General features: G+C 47.4%; 1 long non-coding RNA gene across 1 annotated transcript; it reads right to left on the bottom strand.

Annotated features, from left to right (window-relative positions):
* Positions 1 to 5286: 5286 nt before the first annotated feature.
* LOC145542699 (uncharacterized) lies at positions 5287 to 21526 on the bottom strand. Its single transcript, XR_014080075.1, has 3 exons — positions 19699 to 21526; positions 18698 to 18827; positions 5287 to 6019 (listed from the first exon to the last, which is right to left on the bottom strand). It is a non-coding gene; the product is annotated as an uncharacterized LOC145542699 (long non-coding RNA).
* Between the last annotated feature and the right edge of the window lie 142 nt (positions 21527 to 21668).

Raw genomic sequence — 21668 nt, forward strand, 5'->3', positions numbered from 1 at the left:
TGGGCCTTCAGACCCCCTACTTCTAACCCAGGACTACTCACTGGGCTCCTGTCTCTGAGCTCCTTCTGAAAGTTTCTGAAGGGCCTGGAAGCTGATTTCATAGGCATTCATAATTTGTGGTCCTGAAGCTACCCCCTCATACACTCTAAATTGTTGATGTTGAGTTGGCATAACGCCTCGGAAAGCAATAAAGCAATTCCTAGCAACACTCATAAAGCCGTTTTTCCCCCCTGGAACCCAATCATCTCATGCCTGGGAATTCATTCCAAGGAAATAATTCAAACGGAAGCCAAGTATTATCTGCATAAATCCGTGCACTGGAGTCTTTCTTTAAAGGTCAAAAACTGGGAACTAGACTAGGGAAGTGGTTTAGTAAACTGGGATGTCCACACAATGGGCAATCAGGCTGGAAAACCGCAGCTGTTAAGACTGTGACGGGAACAGGGAAAATGCTTTTACTACACAATGCGTCACCATCACGCTCCCCCCGGACAAGCTAACTCAACGAAGCATGCTTATCAGACAGGGAGAGAGAGATCTGTTCCTGTTAGAAATAGATTCTTAGCCTCCACTGCCCCCAATGATGTGGAAGAGAAGCTGAAATATAACAACAGCATCAAACAAAACAATCCTTGGCTTTGGAGTTTCCAAGGTCCCAGCTGCTGACAATCTACAGGATTTTCTGAGAGCAGTTTTCAGGATTGGTTATTGGTGACTTGCACATTTCACACCATACTGTGATACAATTCTTCAAATTAACATCTGTAAAGATAACTGATGGGGTTTTTGTTTTCTGACTGAGCCCTAACAGATATAGATACAGTCTGTGGACCCAAAGATATCTCCCCGACACTGATGAAGAAAAAAGGAAACTTCAAAATTAAAGTGCCCGTCACTATGTCAACTTATATGAATGTATGTATTAGGATGGTGACAGGTATGGCTGGCCTTTTCCAAATTAAACTCAGTGCTCATTACACATTGCTGCAAATTATCATGAAGCTGAAGGTCATGAATCCAGGTACAGCTTAGCTGAAGCCTTATTTTGGGGTCCCTTGTAGGTGGCAGTCTAGGTGTTGTCCAGGGTTGTAGTCATCTCAAGGCTTCACTGGGGAGGGTCCACATCCAAGCTCACTCACGTGGCTGTTGGCAGGATCCAGTTCCTCGTGGGCTGTTGGACTGAAGGCCTCAATTTCCTGGCTGCCTGGTGGCTGGAAGTGGCCCTCAGTCTTGGCACATGGGTCTCTCTGCTGAGCAGCACCATCGTAGCAGCTGGCTTTTTCAGAGCAAATGAGAGAGTAGAGGCATGGACAGTGAGCATGAGCAAGATGGAAGTCAGAGTCTTCAGAGGCCTGGTCCAATGGCTAAGGCTCCACACTTCCAATGCAGAGGACACGGGTTCGGTCACTGGTTCAGGAACTGAGATCCCACGTGCCATGAGGTGTGCCCAAGAGTTTTTTTTTTTTAAAGAGTAGTATCCTCTCATTTTTGCCATATTCTATTCATTATTAGCAAGTATATGGGTCCAGCCCACACTCAGAGGGAGGGGACCCTACAGGACATGTGGTATGCCTACCACATACTTGAACATTTATAGCATCTTCTCAAAAACAAAAACAGTATTTTCAAACATTCCTTGTCTAATCTGAATAGTTTCTAAATCTATCAGCAAACTCCCACACTCATATCTCACCAGCCACAGTCCTCCCGTCCCCTGCCTTCAAGGAACCAACGTTCACGGCAACAGACCTAGCAGAAAGGCCCCCACCCCAGCCCACACTCCCACCTTGGTGGGGAGGGAGCAGCTGTAGGAGGAGAGGGGCAACCAGGCACTTCCGGAAGCCAAGTGTCAGAGGAGGGTGGCCACCAGGGCTCCACCTTTGAAAAAGGTGCACATGGTCCCTGCCCTGAGGGCATTCGCGGGGCTTTTATTTTTCATTCTCATGACCTTTTCTTTTTTCATTCTCATTTTTTATTTTCTTAACCAGCCCTACAAGGTTTGGCCAGAAGTGGCTCATCTACTCTCCCGGGCTCAACTCACTCTTCTTTTCAAGCACACCGGCCTTGTCTCTGCTCTCAGGTCAGACTCTCTCCCTCCTCACTGTATTCATTTGGGCTCTTTCCTCTCCAATCTCCCCAGCCTGCCCGCCAAACTTCACCAGCCTGACTCTTTACTGAGCCTTCAGCCTCAACTTGGACATACCTCCTTGCAGGGGCCTTGCCTGAGTCTCCAGGCTAGGCCACTTCCCCTCCCTGGAGATTTCAGATTCAGACCAAGGATCGTCATTATCGGGTTGGCCAAAAAGTTCATTTGGGTGTTTTGTAATATGTTTGAGAAACACCCGGATGAACTTTCTGGCCAACCCAATACAACAAGCCCCACAGGATTTTTTTAAACAGTGTACTTTAGGGGACCCTGCCCACCCCTGTCACGGGCTCTCGTAGAGCTTTCCTCCTCCAGTCTCACTCAGCACACCTGGAATGGGTTAGAGAGTTCCCTGAAGACCAGGCACACATCTCTCTCGTCGGAACTGAAGGGAGCGTGGAGTGAATGAGCAAGTTGCTTCTAATGTGGGCAGGCGAGGGGCTCAGCCTGGTTTTGGGAGAGGTAGACACTTCAAGACATCTAGGTTCCACTGAGAACATCAGGATGCTAGGGAAGAATCACAGTCCAGGACCAGGAGACTTCTTCCAAAGCTTCTGCAGAAATCCAGGATCTTGGAGCTCCTGCAGGTGCCATGTGGGTTGCCCACAGCCCCACTGTTTAGGATTACAACTGGGAGCCCGAGATTTAGGGTTGCCAGAGTTAGCAAATAAACATGTAGATGCCTATTAAATTTGAACATCAAGTGAACCACAGATAATTTGTGGGAGACATATCTATTCTACCTGGCAACTCTGCCAAGTTGTGAATAGAATCTGAGGTGCTGAGACTGGAGTCCATGATTGTTCCAAGGGATTTCTGGAGAAAAGAACAAATTCTAGGGCTCCAAACAGGCCAGGCCCCTGCCATGTTCTCAGAAAATGGCAGCAGTCAATCATTATTATAACATTTAAACACTGGACGCAACCTAAATATTCTTCCAGGGGACTGTATTCGTCTCCTAGGGCTGTTGTAACAAATACCACAAACTGGGTGGCTTAAAATAACAAATTCATTGTCTCACAATTCTGGAGGCTATAAGTCCAAAGTCAGGTGTCAGCAAGGCCAGGCTTCCTCTGAGAATCTGAGTAGAATCCTCCCTTACCTCTTCCTTGTTTCCAGTGCATGCTAAGTTGCTTCAGTTGTGTCTGACTCTTTGCAAATCTATGGACTGTAAGCTACCAGGCTCCTCTGTCCATGGAAGGCTCTAGGCAAGAATACTGGAGTGGGTTATGATGCCCTCCTCCAGGGGATCTTCCTGACCCCCAGGGATTTAACCCACATCTCTTATGTTTCCTGTGTTGGCCATCAGTCCTTGGTGTTCCTTGGCTTGTGGCTGCCTCATGACAGTCTCTGCCTCTTTCATCACATGGCATCTTCCCTGTGTCTCTGTCCTTATCTTCTTGTAAGGACACCAGTCCTATTGGATGAGGGCCCACCCTAATGAAGTATGACTTCATCTGAACTCATTAATTGCAAAGATTCTGTTTCCAAATAAGGTCACATCCACAGATATCAGGGATCAGTGCTCCAACACATCTAGGGAAATGGATGAATTAAGAATGAATTATGGAAGAATGTCCATTATGGATCTTTGATTTAAAAAAAAAAAGCAAGATGTAAGAAACACACACACACACAGCATGATCCCCTTTTTGATCTTAAAAACAAAATGTATGTATAAGCCATTATGAATAGTTTTTACTTTTCATTTATTCAGTCAACAAATAAACTCCCACCAGGGATACAGCAGTGACCAAGGCAGGTCCCATCCATGCCCTCCTAGAGCCTACAACTAAGTATGTAGCTCACCAGAAATATGTCCATTTGCTTCTGTTTCCAAGTGACCTTGGAAGGAGAAAGGGAAATATTTTTTATTTTTTCTATATTGCTTGAAGTTTTGCAACAAGCATCTTATTAATTTGTAGCTTCTAAAAGATGTTTCACTTCTTTTAATCCTAAAGACCAACCCCTTTTGGAAGCTTCTTTGTTATGTCTTCCTGAGCACTGCAGCTCCTGTCGCAGCTGCATAAGCAGTGGTACCACCGTGAGCTGATGACTGTTGGACCAACCACCAGGCTTTCCGAGCATGGGTAAGTGTGAACTTGTAGGAAAGTTATACACAATCCAATCACTCACTTATTAAAATTTTATTGAACTTGTAATTATACATTTACAAGTATTTACTTAACATCTGTTTCTCCTATTGGATTCTGAACTTGGAGATGGTGGGGCCATATTTGTTTTGTCCAACATTGTACAACGAGCCTTCAGATCAGCACACAACATATACTAGCTACTCAGTAAAAGTGTGTTGAATGCATGAAAGAATATCAAACCTTGAACTGGCTCCTATCCGTCATCCAGTCTAACCCACTCATTTTATAACTGATAAAACTGAAGCCCAGAAAAGTCAAGCCACAGACCTAGTTGTGCCCTGCTTATTCACTCAGTTGTGTCCGACTCTTTGCAACCCCATGGACTGTAACCCACCAGGCTCCTGCGTCCATGGGGATTCTCCAGGAAGGAATACTGGAGTGTGTTGCCATGCCCCGCTCCAGGGGATCTTCCCAACCCAAGGATCAAACCCAGGACTCCCGCACTGCGGGCGGATTCTTTACCGTCTGAGCCACCAGGGAAGCCCAGTGATAGCCAAGCCCAGAAGAGCCCTATCACTCTCAATCCAGGTTCTTACCTTAAAAAAACAATAATAGTATGATATACATTTTCATGCTGGAGGAGGGCATGGCAACCCACTCCAGTATTCTTGCCTGGAGATCCCATGGACAGAGGGACTTGGCAGGCTACAGTCCATAGGGTGGCAAAGAGTCAGACATGACTAAAGCAACTTAGCATGCACGAACATACATTTTGTAGTGAGATGAAGAGACATATAACCGATTAAGCATACAGAAGTACTGTCTAATAATAACCAAAATTGTGAACCATTGTTTTCATCAAACTGTGCCTTTTCCCACTGGGGCTAAAAAGTCAACAGATGTTGAGGTTTGCGGGTGCTAGTAAATCACACCCCTCACTTCTCCAAGTTCTGATCCAATTGAGAAACAGTCACAGGAGACAAGCAGGGATTAAAATGTCAGCTTTATTGCTGGTCCAGATGGGTTAGAGGATGTGGCTGAGACCCAAGGCCCAAATGGGCTTCCTTTCCTTCTCTCCCGATGTGACCTTACCCACCCACTCGCAGCAGAGCAGCTGGACTATTGAAGTCTCCTCAAGCAGGGTTGGGACTGCCCTGGTACTCGTTGCCTGGAGAAGGCAGGAGCAGAGAGCACACGCTGCTTGTAGTTCAATCAGTCCCAGAGAGAGAGCCAGGAACGGGCTGAGCAAGGCACACTTGATACCTTTTCCCAACCCCACCAAATCAAGAGGTCAGTCCTCCCCTCCCAGTGAGGAACAAGAAGGGGCTGCCAATAAAATTTAAAAGTAGCTTCCCAGTACTTCCAAGAGGATGACAGTTCCTGTTTTATGGGCTGATGGAGAATTGGGAGAAGAGAAAATTGTCCCCCTTCATGACAGCCTTCAATTTACTCAATACTTTTTCATAAAATCTAAAAATTTCTGTGTTCCAGGAAGCACCTCTGAGGTTAAAGCTTGTATGATTTGAAGGTGAATTTGCTGAAGAAACAAACAAAACAGGAAATTAAACAATCGGTAGCTTAAACTAATAAAGGATAAATTTTTCTTAATCAACAGGATATGTGGAGACAGGGAGTCCTGGGTCTATGTGAAGCTCTCGATGCCATTCAGGACCAGCGGTCCTTCTGTGTTTCCACTGTACCATCTTTACCAAGTAGCGTTTGCCCTCATGCTCGCAGGATTTCTTCTCCATCCATCTCTAGGCATCCTATCCACATCCTAGGCGGGAAGAAGGGATAAGGGCAAAAAGCTAAATCTGTCCCTTTTATCAGGAAAATAATAGCTTTTCTGGAAACTCTTTTCACAGCACGTATGTTTTCATTTTATTGGTGGGAACTGTATCACTTGCCCCACTTCTCTGGAAGGGGGGCCTTTGCATTTAATTTCTAACTTGACAAAACTGCATTCTTTCAAATAAAGGAAGGATAAGAATGAACACTGGATGGCAGAACAAAGGTCATGAAATAATGATGAAAGAAAACATAGAAAATATTGTCAAAGAATTGCTTTTTTAAAAAGATCTAAATGGGTGTGTGTGTGTGTTTCACTTTTAGCTTTTGGCAAACATTCAAGAAAGAGATTAGTCCCTGTGCAGATATTTTCAGAGCATAAAATGTAGAAAATTTAGTTCATTTTACATAGTTAGCATAACCCTGATACCTAAACATAACAAAGAGAAAACACACACACAAGAAATACATTCATTAACTAATTAAATAAAACTGCATACCAAGCTAACTTGCAAGCTGACAAAAACCTCATATTTCCCCCATCTAGTTTTCTCCCTTGTTTTATTGAAGCACATTCTCATATGACTTCCTAAGAAAAAGTATATGGGAAGTAAGCTCTTTTAGCCCTTCTATGTCTAAAAATGTCTTTGATCTGCCCAGGTACCTGATGGACAGTTTAGCTGGATATTGAATTCTAAACTGAAAGTCATTTTCCCTCTGAGTTTTGAAGATATTCTGTTCCACTGTCTTTTAGCATCCAGCACTGCTCGTGAGAAATCAGATGCCTTTCTGATTTTCATGCGTTTGTAGGTGTCTTTTTTTCTCTCTCTCTCTGAAAACTTTTAGTAAACATCTTCCCATGTTCCTATATATTTTGAAATGTCAAAATCTTGCATGTTCATTATGCTCTCTTAGTCTGGAAGATTTGAGTCTTTCTGGTCTGGGAAGTTCTATTCAATTATTTATTGGAATATTCTCTCCTACTTTCTCCCTTCTACCTAAAATACTTATTAATCAAACCTGGACTTTCCTTGTTTTTTTCCCTCTTTTCTCTAACAATAATTCTATTTCTTTCCCTCTTGCTTTGTTTTCTGACAGATTATCTTGACATTAACTTTCCACCTTTCCACTGAACTTAAGTTGTATTTTTTTATACCAGGAACTTTTTTTGTTCTCTAATTGTTCCTTTTTCATAGCACTGCTCATGTTTCACAGATATAGTGTCTTCTTGGATTCTCTTGTTAAGTTCTCTTCTACCTATAAATTGTTTGTTTCCTTGGAGATCTCTTTTTTCAGTTTGTTTTTCTTAGTTCTTTCTACTTCTTCTTTCAGGTTTCCTCAAATAGTTTCTGGCTTGCGGTTGCCCATTCATAGTTAAGAATGAAGCAGTGGAAAAGTTTCCAGGAAGCTTTGTGTGCATAGATAAGAGGAGCTAAACGGCAGGCTTTGTTTCAAAGGGATTGGTCTTTATGTTTGGAGACTTCTAAATGTCAGCCTGTAATGTGCTTTACTCCAAGATACCATCTTAAAACCAGCTATCCTCCTCTTCCTCAGACAGAGCTATGCACTCTGCATACAAGGATCAGAGAAGTTTATTTTCTCATTTATAGACTTTCAATTAGACCCCCAATTTCAGCTGTATATCCTCTTCTCACCCTCCACTGCACCCCACATATTCACGTCTCAAACTTCTTCAGTCTTCCACGGGAGGGTCAGCTCCCATCTGGGCTGCAGATCCTGCCATGTGCATTCAGCCTACAGCATCCTCCATCCTGCCTCCTCAGTCACGACTCTTCCATCAAGCCATTCGTCCATAAATATGTGGAGACTTCTCTTGTCCACAGACAGCTTTCTCCCAACTCTCTTCTTTGGGAAGATTTATATATGTATTATTTATTTCTGAGACATTTCTGGAGGAGGAGGAGGAGATAAGCCCATGTGCATTTGGTTGGCCATCACACACTGAAAGTCCCACCTGCCTAGTAATCTGGGCTTATAAATGATGGGCATGTGACTGGGTTCTCTTTTACAATTTTAAATTTTTACAGTTTTACTGAGAAGAGTGCAAAGTCTTTCTAAGCAATGACACATTTACAAGAATTTCAAAAATATGCACAGAGATGCAAGGAAAACTTTTTTTTTTTTTATTACATAACACATTTGAGCATGTGTTGATTAAAATATATTTTAAATGTGAAACAAAAAATCAGATGTGTCCCTAAAGCACCTCCCAGAATCCTAAACATTTCATAGAAAATATTCAAAAAACCACCGGCCTAGTAAAAGCAGCATGGAATTGGGATTCAGATAAACTTGATACTGATCCTGACTCAACCATTGGTCCTCTCCAAATATTACCTTGCTCAGTGGTACTTACCTCCTTAGATTACTGGGAGAATTAAATGAGACAGTATACATGCAGAGTACCTGGCACAGAACCTGGTGCTTAGCAGGTGCTCAGTAACTGCTAAAGACTGCTTCTTTTCCCCACTTCATACTGAACCTCTCACCTTGCTGCACGTCATTCTACGCTACTTTTACCTCCCTCCTTCTCTATTTCTTTGAGCACCCGCTCAGTCTTCAATGTTCAGATCACACATTCCCACGTTTACAAAGTCTTCCTCACCCTCCAGAAGGCTCACTGTTCTATCTTCTATGCCCCTCCCAACCATAGCACTTGTTCACACCTCTAATCTCTCTGCAACCAAGAGAGCTGTGCACACATCTGTCTCTCTGCTGGGGAAAGAGTCCCCAAAGGCAGCACCCTGCTCTTGTTCCTAAGATTCCCCCCGGCACCCACTGTGGCAGCTGCCACATAGTAGGCACTCAGTAAATGCTGGAATCTAATTGAATGGCAACTAACTAGCCTCAACTAGGGACAGCCTGAAACAACCACCAGGCTGAGATACAAAAACCAAGCCATGACCCAGATGGACAGATTCTAACTTGCATGCAACGCAAATACCTTGTTCCTTTCCTGTAGGAGTTTCTGAGCTGCTGTCATCATGACCTCCACCCCCAGTCCTGCCACTTTGCCAAACACAAGTAAACACATTCAATGCCGGGAGACAGAACTTTGGTTTGGCTCAGCCCTTTCCCCAACCCATGAGACAGAGTCAGGAGGACCAGACAGAGCTCACCTGGATTTACGGGAACCCACTGGGTGGGGATAGGATTCTTTATCCTCCAGAATGACACATTTAGCTCTGGGGCTGGGCGAGGCAGGATGCTTTCTCTGTTATTCTCCTCTGCCTTCTTGGGCAGTACATGACAGAAAACATTTGGGGCCCTGATCTCTCCCCTCTTTCTCCCTCTGTCTTCATCTCTGACCCAGGTAGGGTCAGGCCGGGAATCAAGCGAAATAGAGATATAATACAGTTTGTATGAAGAACCCTGTTCTGCGGCCTCACACAGACCGCCCATATTAGGTGTCACTGGTGTCACAAACAATGTAAAGTCCCTGTCCTCCAGGAGCCCCCAGTCTAATGGGAGACAGGATAGGGAGACACAGTATAATCTCAGCTTTCAAGTCGCTCTCCAGCTGATGTGGTCACCGCCACACTCAGGAAACATCCGGTCCAGAGTGGGGGACTGTGCAGGCGCACACAAGCATCTTCCAGAGTTAAGTAGATACAGCCCCAGTCATGGCACCTACTATGTGCCAAGCATTCGACATATGTATCAATGTTTTCAAACTGCAGTGTTGGAGAAGACTCTTGAGAGTCCTTTGGACAACAAGGAGATGAAACCAGGAAATCAGTCCTGAATATTCACTGGAAGGACTGATGCTGAAGCTGAAGCTCCAGTACTTTGGCCACCTGATGCAAAGAGCCAATTCATTGGAAAAGACCCTGATGCTGGGAAAGATTGAAGGCAGGAAGAGAAGGGGGTAACAGAGGATGAGATGACTGGATGAACTGCTATCAACTCAAACTGCTATCTCGAGGAGATAGCAAAGGACAAGAAAATCTGGCATGCTGCAGTCCATGCGGTCCCAAAGAGTCAGACACGACTTAGCGACTGAACAGTAACAACAACATCGTGTACATGGTCATCATCCAAGTGGTGCGGTCTCAAAACTGTGTTATCATCAGGGGTGGCAACTGAAAAATGACAATTTTGAAATAACTAGGTTTGTTTACTTGAATTCCTGAACCTGAACGAAAGGGTTTCACAGATCACAGCGATGCTTCTTCAGTCTCCTTGCTCCCACCCTGTTTCCCCTCACACGTTGCAGCTGCTCCCAAACCTCCCTCCTCTCTTAGTCTTGCTCCTGCTGTTCCTTTCTCTCTCTGTCTTCCCAACTCTACACCACATTTGTCTAAGGATTATTCTGACAAATCAGATGCCTCCTTAGAGGCCTAGGGAGGCAAAGAAATCAAGAAGATCAAGCCAGAATTTCCCTCCAGTCGGCACAGGGAAGGGAATGCCCAGGAAAGAACGTGTGCTTGGGTGCTCAGTCGCTTCAGTCGTGTCTGACTCTTTGCGATCATATGGACCATAGGCTCCTCTGTCCATTCTCTAGGCAAGAATACTGGAGTGGGTTGCCAGGCCCTTCTCCAGGGGATCTTCCCGACTCAGGGATCAAACCTGTGTCTCCTGCGGCTCCTGCGTTGCAGGCAGATTCTTTACTGCTGAGCCAACAGGGAAGCTCTGGGAAAGAATACTCATACACTAATAATTTCCATCCTGCCGTCTAGATATTGATAGGATGGTCCTTACTCTACAGATGAAAAACCTGAGTTTACAAGTAACACACACCCAACAGCAGGCCCTGGATCTGTGGGGGAACAGGGACTTGAAACCACGCCTTCTGGCATCTGGGCGAAGGGAGACGTGGTGGTCGTGGTCGCTGAAAAGACAAATATCAATCGCGGGGTGCCCAGAGGGAAGGAGCCGGGTGACTCATGGCTTCGTGGAAAGAATCTCCAGGGTGAGGCAAACTTCTCTTCAGTACCTCAGGATACGTATGTGTTTGTGTCTGTGCATCTGAGGAGTCGGTGAGGTGACCACAGGGAGTTCCCCTCAGCCATGGTCCACAGCCCACAGCTCCCAGCGTGGGAGGACATTCCGCGAGGAGTCGCTCATACCCGGAGATTCCGGGAGAACGGTGAGGACACTGTGAGGAAGATACACAGGAGTAGGGTGGGCCGAGGGGCTCTTGGGGGCCAGGCCGAGAGCATAATTCACCCACGGGCTTCTTGTTACAGAACGTGCAGTTTCTGTCTTTGGCAATATCAGGCCGGCGTGGCACAGGCAAGAAAACTGAGACCCGAAGAAGTTTCACCACCAGGCTGACACCCAGACCTGACTCCCACAACACCCTGCAGCCACCCTAGCCGCTGGGGAGGGGCAGACACATCTATACCCCACTCCCACATCCCCCAAGTAAAAGTCGCTCACTTGTGCCCGACTCTTTGCGACCCCATGGGTCATACAGTCCATGGAATTCTCCAGACCAGAATACTGGAGTGGGTAGCCTCTCCCTTCTTCAGGGGATCTTCCCAACCCAGGGATCAAACCCAGGTCTCCCACATTGCAGGTGGATTCTTTACTAGCTGAGCCACAAGGCGAGCCCCCCACATTCCCCAATCCACCCAGAAACGGGGCCTCAGAAGGCCTTTGGCATCTCCCTCTTCTCCTTCTGGGGCCATCAAATGACTCTAGACACAGACTCCTCAGGGTGGACACAGGGAGCTTGTCCTGCCAACTGTTTCCCAAGCTCCATGAATGAAGGAATGCGCGTGATGACCCCACTGGCGTGAGGGCATGAACGCTGGGCAAGGGGACATCAGGGACCTCTTCCTGCTTTGCCACAAGCCAACACCCAGGGCAGACTTCTTCCACTGCCCGGGGAAGAGGTAGGAATACATCATTCAGTATAGAACCCCTGGGGGGGGACGAGGGCAGGAAGACAGAGGGGCCTGAACAGTTGGAGAGATCACCCCTTTACTCCATGCCCACTCCCTTCAGCTGGATTACCTTTGACTTCTCCATCTTATTCGTCTACACTAATGGCAAGCTTCCATTTGAAGAAAGGGTCTGACATCCCACCTTCTTCCTTTTTTTCTTTTTTTAAAGATTTATTTGTTGCTGTTGTTCAGTCACCAAGTTGTGTCCGACTCTTTGTGACCCCATGGACTGTAGCACGCCAGGCTTCCCTGTCCTTCACTATTTCCCAGAGTTTGCCCAAGTTCATGTTCATTGAATAGGTGATGCCGTCCAACCACCTCATCGTCTGTCACTCCCTTCTTCTCCTGCCCTCAGTCTTTCCCAGAATTAGGGTCTTTTCCAGAGAGTCAGCTGTTTGCACCAGGTGGTCAAAGTATTGGAGCTTCAGCTTCAGTCCTTCCAATGAGTAGTCAGGATTGATTTCCTTTAAGAGTAACTCGTTTGATCTCCTTTCAGTCCAAAGGACTCTCAAGAGTCTTCGCCAGCACCACAGTTCAAAAGCATCATTTCTTCAGTGCTCTACCTTCTTTACGGTCCAGCTCTCACATCTGTATATGACTACTGCATTGATTTATTTATAAATACATTTATTTATTTATGTTTTATTTTTGGCTGTACGGGGTCTTCATCGTAACACTCGAGCTTTCTCTAGTTGTAGTGTGTGGAGGCTGTTTTTTGATGTGGTGGCTTCTCTTGTTGGAGAGCATGGGCTTTAGGCACGTGGGCTTCAGTAGTTGTGATGAAGGGGCTTAGTTGCTCCACAGCATGTGGGATCTTTCCGGACCAGGAATCGAACCAGTGTTCTTTGCATTGGCAGGCAGATTCTTAAACACTAGACCACCAGGGAAGCCCCTACCTGCTTTCTTAGGAATACTTGTGGACAGCGTTTGTTTGCAAGCCTTTCCTCTTGTGTGTTTAAATCAGAATTTCCCTCTCCATTCAGAAAGTTCCTAGGTGAGGGGTGGGCATGGGCCAAGGGAGTTTGTTCATCTCTCTGTTCAGGTTCAGCTGCTCTTGACCTCAGTAGTATAGGAATCATGGCTTCTCCTTGAGGCCACCTCTCCTGGACACCTCTCTCCACTTAGTATCTGAACTTTCTCCAGCCTCCTCTCTCGTTTACCCACCTTGATTCGACCCTGCCCGATTCAGATGCTACTACCAAGAGTTTTCCCCTCAGTCCTTCTAGAAGGGATTTTGTGGGGGATATGTCTGAAGTCCTCAAAGAAACGGGCCTCCCCTGTGCTCTCTGACCTTCCTACAGCCCCTTGAGCTTCCCTGGATTCCAAGAGGATGTTGCTTGGAACATCCTGCACGTTGGAGCCTAGAAGGCTCCATCTCCTGGTTCTATTTTTTTTTTTAATTGGAGGATAACTGCTTTACAATATTGTGTTGGTTTCTGCCATACATCAGCATGAATTAGCCACAAGTATATGGATCAGCCACACATATATACATATGTCCCTCCCTCTTGAAGCTCCCTTCCATCTCCCACCCCATTCCACCCTTCTAGGTTGTCACAGAGGTGCCACTGAACATGCATATTGGCGATTAACTGCCTACGTCTTCTCTTGTCACCTCTGCACAGCTGTTAAAGTCCACTGCCTTTTTTTAAGTCCTCTAGCTCCACTGTGGTATGCCTGGAAGCAAGACTTCAGTTCTTACTTATTTTCTTTGAAGAAAGAATTCAGCAAAGAGACGGAGATCGTGAAATGAGGGGATAGCATTTATCAGTAGCAAAGTACGTGTGGATGAGCATATGGACAAACTCGGAGTGAGTTGCTCACAATAGGGGCTTAAGTTGCTTATATGGGGGGAGTTCTCGGTCTCTGCCAGTCATCTCAATTGTGCTCAATTTGTTCTGACTCAGTGTCCTTCTTGGTGTACGCATGCATCTCTCGACCAAAATGAATTCCAGCGTGAAGGTTTCTGGGAGGTTGGTATGATATATTATGGGCTGGCGACTCCTCCCTCCTTTGATCCCTCCCATAGACTGAGGACCTCTTCTGCAAATGTCAGACTGAGCTTTCACCTAATCAGGGCCCAGGGCTCCTACTGGTATCTTGTGTCAGCAGACCAGTTGCAGCTGCTCAGCCTGGGGCCTGTTTATCTTCCACATCACCATGATACTTCATCCAGACCAAGAGTGCTGGGGGAAGCAGGTGTCCTATTCCTATACCCTGTATTTTGAGGGTTTTGGGTGGACCCCCAAAGGTAGTGAGACCCCAGCAAGGATTGGAGGCTGCTCAGCTCAGAGCTCACTTTGGAAAATCTTTCCCTGGAAGGAAGGCAGGGGGCTGGACTGGATGATCCTGGGCCCTCCATCCTGAGAATCAATGGTGGGGCTGCTCCGAGAGCCGGTCAGCAGAGTCTCTTTTCCTTCCAAACTTCTTCCCTTTCTGGTGCAGGTCTGTTGACTGATATGTGAAACAGACCCAGGAGGCCAGGCAGGAGGCAGAGGAGGGAGCCTGAGCCAAAAGAGGCAGGGGTAAATCTAGGCTGAGATCAGAGACCTGATTTCCATGTGTCCCCAGCATCTCCATAAATTCAGCCCCAACACCAGCCACAGCAGGAAGTGGTCCCTGGGGCTTTATGAACGAAATGAGTGGAGAAACACCTTGAAGCCTGTGAACAAACCCCACAGCCCAGGGTCCAAGTCCTGCTAGAACCACAGACAGTCCTTGGCACCAGGAGGATAGATGGGGAGCAAGAAGCTGCAGCCCCACAAACCTGCCCCACCATTCACCACCCCATACATCGGGAGGGTCCCTCAGAGACTCTGTGGGGTGGTGGGGAGTTAACTGTCAAGAGGCCTCCGGGAAGGAAGCTGCTCAAGGCTTTGCTCCGGTTTAAGACAAATAAACAGCTCTGCCCTCAGGGAACTCCCACTCCAACGGGGAGACCCAGGCCCTACTTGGGGTGTGGGTGGGGGGTCAGTCTTGCTCTTTAAAGACACCTCAGGGCTCCTCCGTGGCTCCTTCCCCCAGGGCAGGGCGAGGCCAAGGGTGGAGACTCCTGAGTAAGAAGGGTTACCAACGACAGCCCTTCCAAGAAAAGTGACTCAGAGGCAGGAAGAGGGGAGTGAGAAGCCCTCACCTGGCCTCATGGGCTCAGCTGCCAGACACCTGGGAGACCCCAGTGCCTTCACGTGCCCTCAGGTGCCACTCCTCCTAAAAAAGCACCTTTGAAGACAGGCACCCATGGGGCACAGCAGAGATTCCCGGGACCAAGAGTCCTGCAAATGCTGGTGGGGTTGGGGAGGAGGAATTAATGAATTCCTTGCCCAGAGCCCTGACTTCTTTCTGCCCGGAGCTCAAACAGCGTTTGCAGAAAAGCACCCACTGCAGGTGCCCGCTCTCCCTCCGGGCATGCGCCTTGGACACGTGCCAGCTGACTCTCCCAGAGTACCTGGCACTTCACACTGGCTGGTCTGCTGCCAGCCTGTCCTCCCAGACAGACCGTGAACTGCCTGACGGCAGAGCCCAGCCTGGCTCTACCTCCCCAGGGCGCTTTGTACAGAGCAGACTCATGGTGGGTGTTTAAAAGTGTTGACTGGACAAATGACCTACTAGGTACAGTATTTAAGGTTGATCACGTGCCCACACTTCCACCACCACCACACTAAATCTTGTACCATCTTGGACCTGCCACAACTTCAGAACTAGTCTTTCAGCTTTCTTGCTTGACCACTGCTCCCATCCTTCAGCCATACCATAGCCAAAGGATCTTTCAAAACTGTGTCATCATGTGTCTTTAAACACTTGCTTCCCACTGCTCTTGGAATAAGTCTAAAATACCTAACCCAGTCCACAAGGGCTGGCCCCTGGCTACCTCTCCAGCCTCTTCATTTTAAGCCCCATTGTTTATGTACTGTTGCTCCTACCTCAGGATCTTTGCACTTGCAGTTCCCTTTCACTTGCCGGCTCTTTCTCTCTGCTTCACCTTCATTCCCTGCCTATTGTCTATTGTCTTTGGATCTCAGATTAATTGTCTCCTTCTTGGAGAAGCCCTCCCTGATCTCCCAGAGGCAGTTTCTGCATTACACATTCTCAAGGCAAGCACAGCTTTTCCTTCATAGCATCTTTCATCATTTGTAATTATACATATGGAAGGTTCTTTCGTTAATATCTATTCCCTTCCTGTCCCAAAGTCCATCAGCAGGATGTACACCACTCTCTAGCCCCAACTGAGGGACACACCTGACCTAGAAATGCTCTGCACACCTGGAGGCTGAGATTTGGGAAGTACTTGGCCCAAAAGGTCAGCCAGCCCCACCCCATGCCAAAGGTGTGGAGAAGAGGAACTGGAGGTGGGGAGGCATGCATATTCTCCGAAAGAGAAAGCTGAGGAATATTTAGAGAGGGAGATAAGGCACTCAAAAAGCAGGAAATGAGCTTTGGGGAGCTGTTGGCTTGAGGCAGGGCAGTTTAGAATGAAGGTTGCAGATCAAAGCCGCAGGAAGTGGGCTGGTTTTTTCAGTAACGGAAGAATCAAATCAAAGCCACACTTTCCTGTCTGGGCAGGGTAGGCAATTCATTCACTTATTCATATGTATTCGTTCATTATCATAGGTCATTCAACAAATATTGATGGAGCACCTTTTTCTGTGCCAGGCCCTGGGGCTACAGTGATGAATCACAGTGGATTGGACCCCTATCCTCCTGAATTTACAAGCATCCTGCTTAGTGTCCAGACCAGTTTTTAAGTGGCAAATTTGTAGTCCATTTAGTGAGTCATTGTCAGCATTTAAAAAAAAAATACAGAATGGAATGGAATGGATAGGATAGGATGGGATGGAAAATATCACTGTACCCTGCATAGTAAGGAAAAGCACTATTTCAATTATATATGTATTTATGTGAACTGGGTACCAGCATAAAATGTTTTTCTTACCATGGGTCATGATCAAAAAGGTTTGTGAAATGCCAGTCTAAAATAAGCATTATTAAAATAATCCCATAAGCCCATAACTAAAGTCTGTGATAGGGAGCAGGCAGGACAGAGTGCAATGGAAAATAGAATAGTACCACCCGATCTGGTCTAGGCTGGAGAGGGGTGGTCAAGGAAGATTTCGCGGGGCAGAAGATGTTGCAGGGAGAAGGAGAAGGAAGGGATAGAGGAGGGGGAGAGGGAGAAGCTGATAAATAGGCTTATCTTGAGAAGCCCAGTGTAGGGCAAGAGGTGAGACAGGCCGAGAGAACCACATGGGCCATCTGGGAGGAAGGAGCATGGGAAATTTAAGGGAAGGAAAGAAGACAGCAGAGGGGAGGGTGGTGTGACGTAAGGATGGAGAAGTAGGAAGGTGTCTTGTGGGGCTTGTTGAAGAGTTTGGCCTCTGAAAGGCAATGCGAAGTCACTGATGGGTTTATTCATTGCTGTATTCAACAGCAGCTTGCCAGGTCATGCCTTGACCTGGCTGTCCTGGTGCTGCAGACACAAAGGCACCTGCAAGCCACTTCCAGGCCAACTGGGAGTCAAGACAGGCAGGAAGTGGTCAAGGCAGACTCTCATCCCAGCTGAATAAAATTGACATCTTGGGCTGGGTTCCCCCATGGTGGACTCTACGACAAGAATGTGCATGTCAGGGACTTCCAGGGTAGTCCAATGGTTAAGACGCCACGCTTCCACTGCATGGGGCATGGCTTTGATCCATAGTCGAGGAACTGAGATCCCACATGCCCCTGGGCACGGCCAAAATAAAAGAATGTACACATCATGCACCCTAGTGTTCATTGCAGCGCTGTTTACAATAGTCAAGACATGGAAGCAACCTAAATGTTCATCGACAGAGAAATGCATAAAGCAGATGTGCTGGCTGTGCTGTGGTTAGTCGTTCAGTCATGTCCGACTCTTAGCGGCTTCATGGACTGTAGCCTGCCAGGCTCCTCTGTCCATGGGAATTTTCCAGGCAAGAATACTGGAGTGGGTTGCCATGCCCTCCTCCAGGGAATCTTCCCAACCCAGGGATCAAACCCAGGACTCCCGCATTGCAGGCGGATTCTTTACAGTCTGAGCCACCAGAGAGACCCAAAGAAGACGTAGTACATATACACACATGTACATATAAGGTACATATATATACATGTATATATATGGTACATATATGATGAAATACTGCTCAGCCATTAAAAAAAAGAACAAAATAATGCCATTTGCACCAACATGGACGGACCGAAAGGGTATCATACCAAGTGAAGTAAGTCAGACAGAGAAAGACAAATTTCATGTATCACTCATATCTGGAATCTAAGTTTTAAAAAATGATACAAATGGACTTATTTATAAAACAGAAACCAACACAGATTTCGAAAACAGACTTCTGGTTACCAAAGGGGAAACATGAGGGGGAGGGAAAAATTAGGAGTTTGGGATTAACATACACACACTATTATATATAAAATAACCAACAAGGACCTTCTGTATAGCACAGGGAATTCTACTCAATATTCTATAATAACCTATATTGGAAAAGAATCTGAAGAAGAATGAATTATGTGTATGTATAACTGAATCACTTTGCTGAGCTAACACAACATTGTAAATCAACTATACTGCAATTTAAAAAAAAAAATGGGCATACCAATCACTTCTTGAGGGGTGACCCCAGGAAGGACTGATAGGAAAATGGAAAAGTGACACAGAGAAGGGGAGGAGCCAATAGAGGGGGGTTAACAAGCCCCTCCCACCAGTGCCCTTTGGGAGACCACAAGGAACATACCTTCCTAAAGGAGAAGAGCTGTGATTTTCATCATCCAGGTATCATCTGTCACTGCTGAGGATGCTCCTGGGGACACTCCTGGCCTGTCCTTCACACAGGCCAGGCCTGCTTCTGCTGCAGAGAAAGCCATCTGGAAGAGATACAGGGTTGCAGTGCCAAGGGGATATGGACAGGGCACTGACCGTTTCTGCCAAAATCAACCTGTACCACTTCCAGAGCATTCTGTGGTCCCTTAACTCATCTGCATTTGATTTAGGGTGATGACCTCAAAATCTCCCCAGTTTTAACTTTTCCTCTGGCCTCCAAACCCTTATATCAACCAACCGTCACCCAGACTTCTCCATTTGGATGTCCTACCAGCCCCTCAAATCATCAGATCCTAAACTTAATTCATATGACTCTCCATCCTCACCCGCAAACCTGCAGCTCCAGTTTCCCTATGGAGATGAATGGAATCCCAGTCACCCAAGCCAGAAACCAACTCCCCCACCACCAACTGCCCACAACCAGCCCCTCAATCCTATCGCTTCTTGGTCCTCTCCATCCCTCCCAGCCTGAGGATGTCTCATTCCTTTCACTCAGATCCCCACATTGGCACCCTGGCTACCTTTCACAACCCCATTGGGCCATCCCTAATGCAGCCCAGGCCAACTTTCCAAAACACAGATCTGGCTGGGTCTGTCCCCAGTGGAAATCCTTGCTGCCTCCCCCACTGCCCTGAGGACAAAGTCAAACTCTGTGAGATATAAAGGCTTTCACATCCCTCCTAGTCAGTCTCAAGTCCCACACCACCATGACTTCCACCCCAACTCATACGCTCCAACTCTTCTAAATTATTCCTAATTCCCTTGACACATATCCATTCCTTTGCACTCACTAAACTGACTCTCTAAACTCAACATCCTTTGCTTTGTCCATCTGGCAAATAATCCTTTCAGTCTCAGCTCAACTCTGCCTCCTCCAGAAAGCCCACCCTGGTTTCCCCCACGATCCCACTGTACCTTACACATCCTCCTTCAGAGCAAGAACATCATGAAATAGTGAAATCATCATTGTTAACCGCAGATCTGCTTCCCCCATGAGCTCCTTGAGGGCAGGGAAATAAAATTTCATCTTTGTTTTCTCCAACTCTTAGCACACAGACTGCTCCCAGAAAATCCCCCATAAATATTGGTCAATCAATGAAGTGACCAGGCTCAGGTGACATTACTGGACAGAAACTGGACTCTCTCCCACCCTCGTGTCAACCCAGGTGACACAGACCTGTTAAAATGAGACAGCACAAAGTGGCCCTTTATCTCCCTACACAAGGCTGAACCTTGTCAGCAGGACCCAGACTTGTCACAACAGTGGGGACAGGGTGCACCGAGGCAGCCACACTCTCTCAGTACCAGAGGCAGGATCAGACCAACAGACAGGCTTTGAACCTGGGCAGAGCAAGGAGTTTCTGTCCCACCAGGCACTACAGACAGTCTTGGCTTCAGGGCCTCTGAGCTCTACCCACGTGGGCCAAATGGCCAGTGAGCACTGGGGGATAGCTCTGCCTTCTGGTGGGTGACTCAGGACAAGTTGCCTCCCCTCTCTGAGCCTCAATTTGCCCATCTGTAAAGTGTCAGCTTGAAACAGGTCCGCGTGTGCTGTGTGCCAAGTCGCTTCAGTTGTGGCTGACTCTTTGCAACCCCATGGACTGTAGCCCACCAGGCTCCTCTGTCCATGGTATTCTCCAGGCAGGAATACTGAAGAGGGTTGCCATGCCCTTCTCCAGAGGATCTTCCTGACCCAGAATCAAACCCTAGGTCTCCTGCAGCTCCTGTATTGCAGGTGGGTTCTTTACTGCTGAGCCACTGTGGGAGACCTGAAGCAGGTCCATTCCAACTCAAAAACACTATGATTTGGGGAATTCTCTGGCGGTCCAGTGGTTAGGATGGTGTCCTTTAACTGCCGAGGGTACAGGTTCAATTCTCGGTCAGACAACTAAGATCTCACACGCTGTGTGGTCCAGCCAAAAAAAAAATTCAAAAAAAAATATATATACTATAATTTGGACTATAATCCCCTCAAGAAACAAGTTGAGGCCAAGAAAGGGACCAGTGACATGATGTGGAAAGCACAGAGTTCAGGGACGGCTGCCCTCTGCCCAGCCTCTGCCCTTGGTCCCTGTGGCACTAGGGGCGTCTCTTTGCCTTCCACAGTTTCCTTATCTGTAAAAGAGAGGAAAGGCAGACACTCCACGAGGTTGCTGAGAGGAGAAATGCCATGAAGGATATAAAGTGTCTGCCGCACTGCTAGACCTCTAACTGATGCCATAGTTGATGTGGTTCCCTTCCTCTGGTTCTAGAAGGCCCCTGTGGGTGCTGGGTGTCTCCCAGCTCAGCCTGCAGAGCCTAAGACCAGCTCACCTCCTTCCCTCCCCGCCTCGCCCCCAGTCCCATCTGTGGCTTCCCTCACCGCCAAGCTTAGCTCCTTGCTCACAGCTGGCAGAGGCCCCGAGTGGCCAGGTGAGTGTGGTCAGCCACAGACATGACCACCCAAGAGCCCAGACCAGAGTGGCAGGGCCTGGATCCACACCGAGGTCCGGGGCCTCCAAGCCCGGTATGCCTGTCACAAAACAGCAGACCCCTGCGTGACACAGGCTCACTGGCTCACTGCCCACCCATTATCCAGCCAACCTCCCTCTGTCCCCAGGTGACCCCAGCACATTCCTGTGGCTTGGGGTTTGCTCGTGGTGGCGACCAGTCTTGGCCCCCTCCCACTGGCAAATGGGGAGGGGTCTCCAGGGGCCAAATTCTTTTTCAAATGAGATTCTCGTGGTTTCCTCAGCTGAGGCGTCTGCGGAGCAGAGAACAAACAATGTGGAATTAAATTTCTCTGGAAAATAGGCCCTGCAAGTGAAGATCTAAGCGTCTCCTTGGGCATGGGGCCGAATTCGCCTGGTGCCAGGCTGGACTCCCACTGCCTTCCAGGCCCCAAG

Source organism: Giraffa tippelskirchi, chromosome 3, assembly GCF_054371585.1.
Source record: "Giraffa tippelskirchi isolate mGirTip1 chromosome 3, T2T-mGirTip1v1.2.pri, whole genome shotgun sequence".
Taxonomy (NCBI): Eukaryota; Metazoa; Chordata; class Mammalia; order Artiodactyla; family Giraffidae; genus Giraffa; species Giraffa tippelskirchi.